Raw genomic sequence first — 12,886 nt, 5'->3', positions numbered from 1 at the left:
ACAAACATAGTTTGTTTACTTAGTGCCTCTTACTTAAAAATACCCAAAATGTAATATTACCAACTTATTTTTTATTTTTTTTACTTATTTTTTTAAAATTAAAATTGTTGAAATTTATACTAACAATAATAAAAAATTAAAATATTGTAAAAAAATAGAATTAACTCACCTTTATACTTTTAAATTGATTGATTATAATATTTGTAATGGACGAATTCTATTTTCCCATCGATTTGGCGGCTCGGACTAGCCGGCAGAAAATGTTTATTCAGTTTTATTATCGTTTGTATAACGGTGATGAGTAAGTACTTGTGTTAACTCTTTTTTCCGAAATAAAAAAAAAATTGGTTCTACGTCCATAATATTTAATTCATAATTACTCGTTCTCTCTCTCACTCATTCAATTGTAATTTTTACAAAAACTGTTTTAAGTACTTATATGCAAGAAATTATCAAAAGTTACTTGTTTTTCATACAGGTACATAACTCTGTTGCAATAATACTCTGTATTTGACTCAAATAATTAAACGTGTTGTTTATAGTTGTACTGTTTTCTTTATCCTCAGGTTTTTCGATACAAATTACCGTTTATACTGAACTCTGAGGTAATTGAAGGTAGAGCCGGTAGCACCTTTCTCTAGAAAAGCATTTCAATTCTACGTTATATACCCGTGGCCCGAACGCACATTACATTGTGAAGTTAGTGGGAAAACATAACGTACAATGAGGTATATATTATAAGAAATATTGATTTATTACTGAATTTCGTGCAACCCCAGTGTAGTCGATGTGTCTGCATTTTTATGCATGATTGAATAAATACATCGAAGAGCGTCAGTGGTCGAGCCGGTAAGGTGTCCGGTTAAAATGTGTGATGCGCAGAAAGGCACAGGCTCGAATTCCATCAGGCCATGTTCCAATGACTATTTTCGAAGTAATGTACATTAGTTTGAATACTAACAGATGCTATTACGATGAGGGAAAACATCGTCAGGAAATTGGACACATGCACATTTAGGCAATTGGATACTGTGTAACCATGATCGATCCAACACGGGTCAGGTTCACCTGCAAACGTTGCGGAGGTCAGTTGGGTCGCTTCGTGTAAAAACCTGACTCAATTCAAGATCCATGGTACGTTTGAACGCATTCCCCAGGGTCCTCTCTAGAGTGATGAGTATGCAACCGGGACTGAAGCCAAGAGAAAGAAGAATAATTACATAAAGTACTAAATTAATACTTAGGGGCTCAACTAATTATCTTTCGGTTTGTTTGCAGAATTTTGCGGAAGTTCTTAGTGACAGTTTTATACATATTTGAAATTCTAATCATCATAATTTATTTCATTCAAAAGCATTGATAGAGAATTTCCAATAGAAGGTTTTGAATGTGGTGTAATCATAATATTCTGATCGACCGTTTCAATACAAATAATACAGTACATATCTTCCTTAACCATTTTATTTTTAGTTTTCCAATATTTGGAGAAAACAGTTGCCAATAGCAACAGCATTGCTTTCTGCAGCTAAGTTCATTTCGGAGGGAAAGCTGGTTTGGCGGGCAAAATAATATGAAACTCCGAAGGCGGCGCGGGGGTGGTCGTGGGTGAACTACGTCAACAAAATGCGCCAAATACTTGTTATCATACCTATACCCCAAATCGAGGCAGTTGCTAATCGCCTACACGTTGTTTCGTCAATAAGGCGTACCTACATATTTTTATTTGACTTTATTCCGCACTCATTTTCCAGAATCTGATCCGAAATCGTTTCACAGTCGTTAACAAATAGAATGATAGTATTTGTTGAGAATGAAACCCGTCCTTTTAGTAAGGCTGCAACATCATGGTGAATAACAATGTAAGGTCTCCATCCGGTGCAGTGCCGACTGCAATATCCCTCGGGAATCATATTTAGTATGCGGTGCAGTGCACTTCTGTCATGGTTTGCCTTGTTTTTGTACCATAGTTAAAAATCAAACAGTTTGTGAAATTAATGTTTACAGCAAAATTAATTAATTTCCGAAATCTGTAAAAAATCTTAGCTTTTATATATTTTCAAAAAGTTCCTAAATCTAAAAAGTCGTAAAACGTTAAATAGTTAAACGTACAATGGTTAAATTCATTGTAAACTCGTTCGTTTTCGTCCCAAACAGCGACGTAAAAATAAGTACCACTTTATTTGTTTAGGCGTTTCAACTCGAATATAATATTAGTCAGTTTTCCCTATACTGCGTTGCAATATCGGATGTATTCGGGAGGACATGAATTGCGCAGTTGTGACGGATCAATACAACCTACAAAGTTATGAAAGAAGAAAGTTCGGCAGGGCACCGGGATCGTATGGGCGGGCCCTGCGTTCTCCGAGCTACAGCCTAGTTACGCCCTGCATGCCCTAATTTTGACGTACTACGTCTCGCCCTTTCTTACGGCGCGGCGCTGTGTGCGCACTCACACAAGCGAAGCAAATACGTCATCACTCCTACGTTCCACGTGCCGGCCCAATACGCTAGCTACTACGTCGTACTATGAGTTGTTTGGTAATAATTTATTAATGGAAGGAGTTATAACATCGTGTAGTGTTGGATAGAGATTCGAAATTATTATTGGAATATCTAATCATTATTATTACTGTTACAGTGAAGAAAATTGTTTACTAGCAATTTTACTTAGCGAAATAATTATGCTAATTTTGTTCATTTAAAGTTGTAGAGAGCTGAGCGTGCTTGAATAGTTTATAGGGCAACATTCGTGTCATGGTGCGGGCGGAGGCGGCATGGTGGCCGGGCACGCGGCGGATCCCACGGGCGCTTCGCGGCGCGCGGGACATGCGCGTGGCGCCGCACGCCTCCGCCTGGTGATGGGGCCCCCAATCGATAATACCCCAGAATCCTACTCAGAACCCCTCTCGCTCCTCTCCCGGAGCTATAACTCACCATACTCGTCAAAATATAACATCCCATTGCAGCAATAAAGTCGTTTTTACATTACAGCGCGCACAAATATACTTCCGTTATGCTTAATGGCCGTTATAAAGGAACTTTTAACGCTGAAAATGTTTCTTTGTGTTACAGTCTTTTTAAGTAGGCCGCCATTCTGCACCACGTTATGCGGTGGTTATGCCAAGTAGGCTTCATGAACTTTAATGAAGACTTAGTTGTCTACATTAAGACTACAATAGTATTTAATTAGGTTTCTACTATTGTTAAGATATTTGTAGTCGTAGATACGTATCATTAGCAATTCACCGCAGCACGGTTCACGCTCACATCATGAAGTTTTGACTGTGCATTTTGGACATGGCTTGGTGATTGTAGCGGGCTGGGAGCGGCGGTCGCGGCGGCTGGTGGTGAGCTGGCTCGTGTGGCATCACCGCGCCACATCACGCGTCCACGCGCCGGCCTGTGGCGCCACCATTCAGGAGGCCCATCGCTGTGACTGCCTCATAAGATGGCATTTATTTCAAGAATAAAAGTCGCCATGTGTACTCGGTGAAAAGGCCATTTGGAGAATCTTGGATTATTTGCTGACATTATTTTTAAGGGATAATTACACTACCCAACAAAATTGAAGTTAAGGAGAGCAACAGAGACCAGAGTATGATATTCTAGGTAAAACGACCACGCTTAATTCGAATCTGAGCTTAGAATTTTGCCTAGACGTCAGGTTTTTTTTTTTTTTTTTTGTTTATTAATTGTACAATTTGTTACAGAAAAAATAAAAAACCGAGATATAAAATAGCAAGAAATCATTGTAATTAATAAAAAATAAACACATAAAATTATTAATAATGTATATAATCTATTCTAAAGTTGTTTTTCCCTTTGAATGTGGAGATTTTCTTTTATATTCGCAATCTGATTCTCTTGTAAGGAACCAACAGTAATCGCCCATCATTGCGGAGTCCCATCGACCCTGATATCTTTTTTCCATCGTAAGAATGTCTTGATGAAATCTTTCACCCATCTCATCACTCACAGCTCCCAAATTTTCGGGGAAGAAACTTAGATGTGAGTGCAAAAAATGAATTTTCAGCGACATTCTACAGCCCATTTTTTGGTAGCTTTTCAGCAGATTTTCTATAAGTTCTTTATAGTTTTCTGCTTTTCTATTCCCTAAGAAGTTTGTGACCACATTTTGAAATGACTTCCAAGCTTGTAATTCGGTGTCATTTAACTTTTTCTCGAAGTCTTCATCTTTCATCAGTTTTCTTATTTGCGGACCCACAAAAATACCCTCTTTCAGTTTAGCGTCACTCAATTTAGGAAAAACGCTTTTTAAATATAGAAAAGCAGTACTTTCTTTGTTCAGAGCTTTTACAAAATTTTTTATTAGTCCCAACTTGATATGAAGAGGGGGCAGAAGAACATTTTTGGGATCAACAAGTGGCACAAATTTTATATTTTCTTTTCCTGGTTCAAAAGAATCTCTATTAGGCCATTCTTTGACAATGTAATGCTTTTGAGTTGCTCTGCTGTCCCAGAGACAAAGGAAGCAACAAAATTTGGTAAAACCTCCCTGAAGACCCAGTAACAAAGCTATGACCTTTAAATCTCCACATAGCTGCCATTTATAACGATCATAGTTTATAGATCTAAGGATAAGGGACATATTTTCGTAAGTTTCCTTCATATTATAAGCGTAAGCTACAGGAATCGATGGTTTTGTATTTCCGTTGTGCAACAAAACCGCCTTAAGACTCGATTTAGAGGAATCTATAAACAATCTCCACTCATTGGGCTGATGAGAAATATTTAAATTTTCTATTAGTTTATCTGGATCTGTACAAAAGCAGACATTGTTTTCAGAAGTAAAAAACGTAGACAAATGTTTGTTACGATCTCTAAACACACTTATTTTTGTTTCTTTTGCTAATAAATTCCATTGTTGTAACCTGGAGCCCAAAAGTTCAGCGTTTTCTTTTGTAAGGTTAAGGTCTCGGGCTAAATCGTTAAGTTCAGCTTGATTTATCAAGTGGGGTTCATTAGTACTTATCACAAAATTTGGATCAAATGCTGAAGGTGCACTACTGATACAATCTGCACTAGTGGAAGCAATATCGAGTGGTGGAACCGGTATTGGAAATTCTTGGCCATGCGGAACAGGTCTTGTAGATGAAGAAGTATCAGGATAGACAATATTGATTTTCGTCTTCCTGGAATGTCCACTGGTCTTAGTTAAGCAAAAGTAGCAGTCCAAGCTGTGATCAGTAGGCTCACGCCACATCATTGGCATTGCAAACGGCATCGAAGAACGCTTGCCAGTCATCCATTTTCTCAGACTAGCAACACAAGTAATGCAGCAAATATGAGGAGCCCATTTTTTATTTTGGTGACCAATTGTAAAACCGAAATACGCTTCGTACATCACTTTAACATTCTCACTTACTGGTCTCCTTTGAGTTACGGGTGTAAAATTGCCACAAATGAAGCAAAACGTATCAGGGGAATTCACACAACTTATTTTATCAGAATTTTCACTCATTTTAATAACAAATTTTAAATATAACCAAGTTATTACAGAAAATACGCAAAGCCAGTATTTGTTGTGTAGTAGTGTCATAAGAAAAATAAAGATACCCTCATTTTATACTTGTCTATCTATCATATCATATGAATTATAAAGATACCCTCAAATAAATAGTTGACTATCATCTACATTTTTATCTTAGCCTGTATGCGGGTAAATTATAAAAAAAAAATATTTAAAAAAAAACCAGACGTCTAGACAGATTTTGGTAAGCATATTTGTAATCAGTAATGCTAGTGCTACATCGTGATATAGGTCAGTGTTCTGTTGCCCGAACCTTGTAGACTAGTGTTATTTAATGACCTATTAGACTCATACAATGCTTAATAATGTTATAATGATTTGTATTTTAATACAGCGAAAAATTAAATAGAACGGAAGTTCTGTCAAGCATGCCGTCCAAATGTACATCACGCTTTCGCCTTATAGTTTTATGCAATACATGTAGGTAAATAAGTCAGTAAAACTGAATGGTTCATAATTTATTATTGTTCAAACCAATAAGAAATTGGCTTCAAAAGACATAGGAATAGTATTATTTTTGCACAATTTCAAGTTTTCTAGATAATAAAGAATTTTGCTGAAGAAGCTTTTAATTATGCTGGGAAGTATATGAGATGTAAACAGAGCTCCGAGTTATTCTTGGCGTTTGCCTTCTCTATGACCATTTGTTTGACATGTCCAAAGGTAACACGGCCAAATATCTGGCTACCAGTCGAGGAGCTCGACTGCTGTTGTTTGGAGGTAACACATACTTCCTCCACACACAAAACAAGAAGAAAGGGAGTCGTTGCCTGTGGTACTGTTCGTCAAGGAAAACCAGCAAGTGCCATGCGTCTATCCTCACGGTCAACGACGAGATTATAGGAATACCCCCGGTACATACGCACCGACCGAGATTATCAAGCAAATCAATAATGCCGGAGTAAATGAACAACAATGACAAATTCAATCAATATGTCTTAATAAATATGTACTATAAAAACATTCACGAGTTTAGCTGTCGGATTCGCATTAACAAACGATACTTATAGGATTTTGACAGAAATGACTGTGAGTAATTAGCATGAGTTCAATATCTTTGACACGAGATTTGTCATTAACTAAGGTAAGCTTACATTCGAATTTGTGTCATGTTGTAGAAGTAGCAATCTTTTGCCAATCATTATTTTATTGTTCTATAGATAAGTATATGAAACTGATCGTTAATATGTTCTAGAAATAAGCTTAGAGAGATGTGTTGGTTGTGTGATTAAATCATCGTGTTAATTACGATGATTAAATCACATTCTTAATTTATTTACTAAAAATGAATACACTAAAATTAAACTTCGTCCTTAGAATTCTATATATCTTATATTTCTATATATACAATATACACTATATAGAAGTATACTACGCAGTGAAGCATAAGAAAGGCATTTTGAAATTATCTATCCAAACAGTGCTTGAACAATACAAAAAATGTCCTTTGAAAAATTAAAAAGTTTTTGTACCTTGTCTACCTGGCCATTTCGGGGAATAAAAAAAAAAGAATGTCTAGACGCCTGCCTATTTGTGCGTTTTAAAGATTTCTCTACTTCAAAAGGTTTTTATGAATACGTCTCGTCGAGATGTCTAGCAGCTGGCAGGTAGACGCGGTACTGTGCATACAAATAATGCTTCATCTCATGAAGGTTCAATGTGCATAGCATAGACTGTTGTGGGGTGTTTTTACCTTTTTTTTTAGATAAAAGATTAAGAAAGCTTTTCTTTGTAAATTGTTCCGGTTTATTGCAGTATAAATAAATTTAAAAAATAATAAAAAAATATCTTAATTTCTTCTTCTTGGGATCCTTATTGAGTCCTGGGATCTTTATTGAGTCCAGGCCTGGGATCATTATTGAGTCCGGGGATCTTTATTGAGGCCTGGGATCTTTATTGAGTCCTGGGATTTTTATTGAGGTTTGGGAGCTTAAGCGATCCATGCCTACGTGACAGGACATCTCCGAACTAGACGTATAAGTCTGTATTTCAGAATCTGTCCCAACACTTGTAAGCTGATGGAAAGTATGTTTAAACTGAGAATAAAATTAATGGCTACTTAAGTAAATGCAATTGCACAATTTCAACCCCACTAGGTTATACAGTAGTTCGTTATAGTTCGGTTTCGCATTATGCCAAATTTAATAATTGAGGCTTATTTCACGTGCAATAGTAAAGCTACGAAAATGATGTATACTTGATGTCTTTCCTAAAAAAATATGTCTAGTAAATGTTTGTTTAATTGTTGCGATATTTTGAGTTGATTAGTCTTAATCGTTTTTAAACTATAATGTTATGATACTGTTCTATGTTAGTCTTGTTATCCTAAAAGCAGAGAAAATTATTAATGAAATATTTACCTATAATAAAAATAAAATTTATTGTAAGCTTAATAATGTTGAGTGTTTAAAGTAAACTTTTATTAATCTTTAAAGATCTTCTCTTTAAACCAAATCTCTATTGATTTAATTTGGATCTATATTTGAGAGAAAAAATAGTTTTTTGTTTACATTTAAGTATGTTAATGACGTTGCATTTCCTTTTTTCATTATTGAATTGATTTAAAACTGCCAATTTTTCAAGAGTTATACGCAGAATATTTAACCAATGTTTCAGGTTATACTTGTTCGAAAAATAAGTGTTTATACGTATAATATTAAAAAGAGGGAACAAATCCATGAGTTTTATTATTACATTCTAGCCAGTCTCAACGAGCGAGTCGACAAACTAGGCATATCTACAACTGTACAACGACCAACTTCGATGGAATTCTTTTGATTACACTTTATAGAGAATTAATAGTGGCAATCGTTTCGTCTCGGCCCTTGCGTGTCGGCGAAGAGGTAAACACCTGGTGGTACCTACAGACGTACCGTTAGCTAGAGAAACTGGCTCTAATAACTACTACAGATAGATATAATGACGCAGTTCCAAGCCTATTGAGTGTTTTCCCCATTCGTGAGAGTACCTACCAAATTAATGAGGTTTTCGGAGTACACGTGGATTGAGGTAATGAACGAAATAAAATTGCAAATCTCTGACTCATATTCCAAAAATGAGTTTTTGGGTGGTTTTGCCAGATAAGTATCTTAGTTTTTGTTCGGTTCCACAAAACGCTTTATGATATGGATATAGATAGCTCAAGTTATCTAGCGGATATTATTATATGTTTACACAGACATTGCATATACGATGAAATCATAGGTTTTCCATAGATTCTTATAAAATGTTTAGGTTTCACTATAAACTTAGTAATTCTTCTGATATTGCCTTCCTGGTTACTTAACGTTAATTATCCTACGTCTAAGTTAAAGTTAAAACAATTTTATACGGTTTTTTTTTGTTGTGGTCCAAATTCTCCATGACATCGATGTGCTAATAAAAGTTATTAACCATTGTTTCATTTTACCACTTCCTACTTAGCTTAATTGAGTAACAAAGTTTCCGCGGTGAGATCTCTCAGTTGTAGGAGTTAAAAACTGGATTTAAAGTTATTTTTGGACCTGTTTTAAGCATGGATATTATAAAACGCCTACGAACCGTTGCTGCGAGCTTCATGTCCCTTGTATTTTTAGGGCTGCAGGTATTAATATTAAAAGTACCTACCGACATTCATGGTGTATCCCCCTGGGTGTAAGGGGCGGATTCATCTAACATGTATGTTTTAGTGGAGACTTGTACAACTATGATTGTGTGTGTTCGTAGGTTTACGTATTTCCAAACAATGACCTATTTGGTGTTTCAACTTTATTGACGTAAATATTTATTTATGTACAATAACAACGCCATCCTACGTATTTATTTCAAACACGTATGAGGGCAATTCTGATAAATTCACGTATTGTTTATGAAACATTGAAATGTTCATGGACACTAAATGAGAATTAATGTGACAGGGTTTATCATTCTACTCAAGAGTATTTTTCCTTCTATAGAATAATTTTTGTGTAATAAATCTGATGATCTGCAATATACAGTAACTACTTCAAATGGAAGTTTGACAATATTTTTTCGACATTAATCCATTTAATTAAATAGAAGTCGACTGCTAGAATTGGACATTGACAGTTGTCCTAGGTGCGCTATTCCGGATTAGGTTCCAATTAGGAAAATCGCCACCGTAAGCCTTCCCATCTTTGCCTGTGATCTCCAAACAAGGGGACCATAGTTGTACGTAACAAAATGCCTTTGGACGACATTATTAGTTGTTAAATGGGCCTGACTGTGTTACTGAAGAAGTAAGCTAATAACATTCTTTTTGTTTTTCAGTTTCTTTTTAAGGGAAATTAATTGATACAAATTTTATTATTTATTCGGAGACCACGGATGATTACGATGATGTAGGATAAGTAGCTTTCAGTATATAAGAGTAAACCTGCAGTGGTTTTGATCCCCATATAGTACATTTATAAATTACAGGCGAAATAAGGAGAAATATCGGGGTGAAGCTGCAAAGAGAAGTGCTATCAGTCTGGTATGATTATTAAAAAACAATTTATTTTATTTATTCTTATCAAAAGAGCAACAAAATTTCGTTGTTATTCACCAACATCAAGGGAAGAAGTCGTACAGACCTCGGAAAATAGGCTCAACTATTTTATGCCAGCTAGATGATTTGCCTAATCAGAGTCAGCTATTACATCTAGCAAGAAACGGAATATGTTAATACAGAATACGTAGTGTGTATCGTTCCGTGAGAATGCCGACGAGCTATTAAAGAGACCACGTTCACACAGCCCGTTACTTATTGTTCAAAGTACTGACATACAGATTTCTACGTGGATGTGCGTTTTATCATGATTCGTAAACAACTTTTACCATGTCACACTTAGTTTAGCAAGCATGAAAACTATCATCCGTCTTAGAATACTTTGGTTCACAATGTAATCTTTTAAATTTTCCTTTGACTGTAACCCTTCTCGTGAAACATCAACAATACTGTGATTTCCATTTTCTATACTTATTAAAATATTTTGATAACAATTGCTAATGCTGAGCGGCAATGGTAAAAGTTGGTACCTATGTACCCTGACATACTAAAGGCAGACCAATCTTCTGATACGCAAGACATGTGCATACCAATGAGAATTCTTGAAGCTAGTCCAAACCTGCATGAATAAATCTTATTTTACGGCATCATGTTGTAAAATGAAATTCTGTGAAAGTGGCGCCCTCATTGAACTCACGTAGTAAGATATTTTTCCCGAAGATAATTGTAACATGGCTGCTTGTGTTTATTGTAACAGAGTCGAAGGGCTCTTTGTAGATGGCGCTACGGGTAGCGTAGGTAGTAGGTTGGATTTAAGTAAGACTGTGACTTCGTAAAATTTTACCTAGTCATAAAAAATATTATAGATATAGTATTATAACCAGATATACAGTGCTTTTCTACACCATTCAGGATCAACCTCAGTCAAATTTTATTTATCCGAAAAAAACACATAACCTAAATTTGTACGGTAAAAAATTTCAGTCAAATGTTTTCTGTCAGTTACCTATTAAATCACTCGGCAGTAATGCAAGGGTTGAAGAAGCACTGACACGTTCAGTCAAACCGGTCGCTTAGGTACCAATGGAGGTGCAACTGAGCACGCAAAGATGTTAGGAAGGTACTTAGTAAAGTAGATTGAGACGTTACAAAAATTGGCCTTAATAATACAGCTGTACAGGTCAAATTGCAACGCACAAATTATGCAACGCGAATTTATCATATATATTCCGAATTATTACTATAAGGTAAGGTTTATGGGTAAGTAAGATCTTATGAACGCACATTGGTTTCCAAATACCGCCAGGACGTTTAGTAACTTCCTTTATCACCATCAGGTTGCTTATTCGTGACGTCGCGCCGTGGGAACCCTATGCTGCTTTACAACGGCTGGAACTTCATCCGGGAGCGGTCCCGGGGCTCCAGGACCCGCTGGGTGTGCGGCAGGAAGAGACGGCAGCAGTGCATAGCCACGGTCACCACGGTCGATAGCGCCATCATTAAAACTTATGGCTTCCATAACCACAGCTAACGAAAGTGGTTACACTACTTAGTTCAATCTGCAGGGATATTTCGTATTGCAATCAGTTGTTTTAAGTTGTACGCTGAGTACAAGAAGGATTTGAAAACGTTTATATGCCAATTATCTTTTTATTATAATTTCAAGCAATCGGAAACACATTATTCCAACTAGACAGTACAGAAGGCATCATGCACCATCTTTTTTGAACCTACAGAAATTCAACAAAATTATATCACGATACTGCTAACACATAGAAATCGGAATAATATTACGCAATAAAAATGCCATATTGTTGTTGAAACTAAAAGGAACGATGTCGTCTTGCATTGTAGGCCTACCTACGCTGTTTTTATCGCAATTGTTTTACCTAAGTAACTATATTTCTCTTCAACTTCAGATACCTAGGGGCTAACGCTTTATTCTCTGTTAAACTAATTGTATTTAATTCTCAAATAGTCAGTTGATTTATATATCTTTGTATACATCTATATTCCTTCAAATTATTTTAATTTTTTTATGTCATACTGACTGTTCTGCTGACTGCTATAAACTATCTTTCTCCAGATTTTTGTCCCTTTACGCATCTGCCTATCTCATCAGTCTAGGTTGATAAATAAATAAGATACTAAATGTTAATTATTAAGTGTAAATTGCACCATAGCTTTGATTGTAGATAATATCTACATCTTACATATAATAGCACACACACTTTGTGGGAACAACATTATTAAAAAATCTCGTGCCACTCAAGTTTTGCTTAACCAGATTGGCCGTTACAGTAATATGGTGCAATAGGTATATGTAGAACCCACACTTCTAACGAATTTGGTGCTATAATAAATGTATTTAAAGAAAAATAGATACAATGTTTTTTAAAGTAAGTTTAAAAAAAAGACACGACTGCCGTCCACAGAAGCTTGTCTTATTGAAATCATTATTAAGTAGTTGAATGGTTTGAATGCACATGTCGTCAAATAAAAATCTACGATTTTACATGCAACTTTAAAATTAATTAATTCGTCGGTTTAGTGCCCTGTTGGCCTTCGCCTGGACGTCCCCGATCCCTTGATCGAGGTAATAACGATTTCAAATAGAAAAAATACCTATATAATAATTAACTTAAAAAAATATCAGTGTAAAGAGTGTTTATAGTTACGAGTATAATGGAAATGCACTTTGAGTTATTTATTAATTCACTGAATTACGACTTCCTTATCATATCCAACGTATCGACATTACACATTACTTAAGACATAAGTACGGTTTATCTAGATCTCTTATAGTTAGATAATTTGTTTAAATAAGATATGGATAAATTATAGAC

General features: G+C 35.6%; 1 protein-coding gene across 7 annotated transcripts in view; it reads left to right on the top strand.

Annotated features, from left to right (window-relative positions):
- LOC106139522 (protein tramtrack, beta isoform) overlaps window positions 1–12,886 on the top strand; it is a 154,906-nt gene that overhangs the window by 35,418 nt on the left and 106,602 nt on the right. The gene's annotated exons all lie outside the window — the stretch shown is intronic.

The sequence above is a fragment of the Amyelois transitella genome, chromosome 10 (genome assembly GCF_032362555.1).
Source record: "Amyelois transitella isolate CPQ chromosome 10, ilAmyTran1.1, whole genome shotgun sequence".
NCBI lineage: Eukaryota > Metazoa > Arthropoda > Insecta > Lepidoptera > Pyralidae > Amyelois > Amyelois transitella.
Note: the sequence above shows the minus strand (reverse complement) of the source record. Positions and strands in the feature narration are given on the sequence as shown.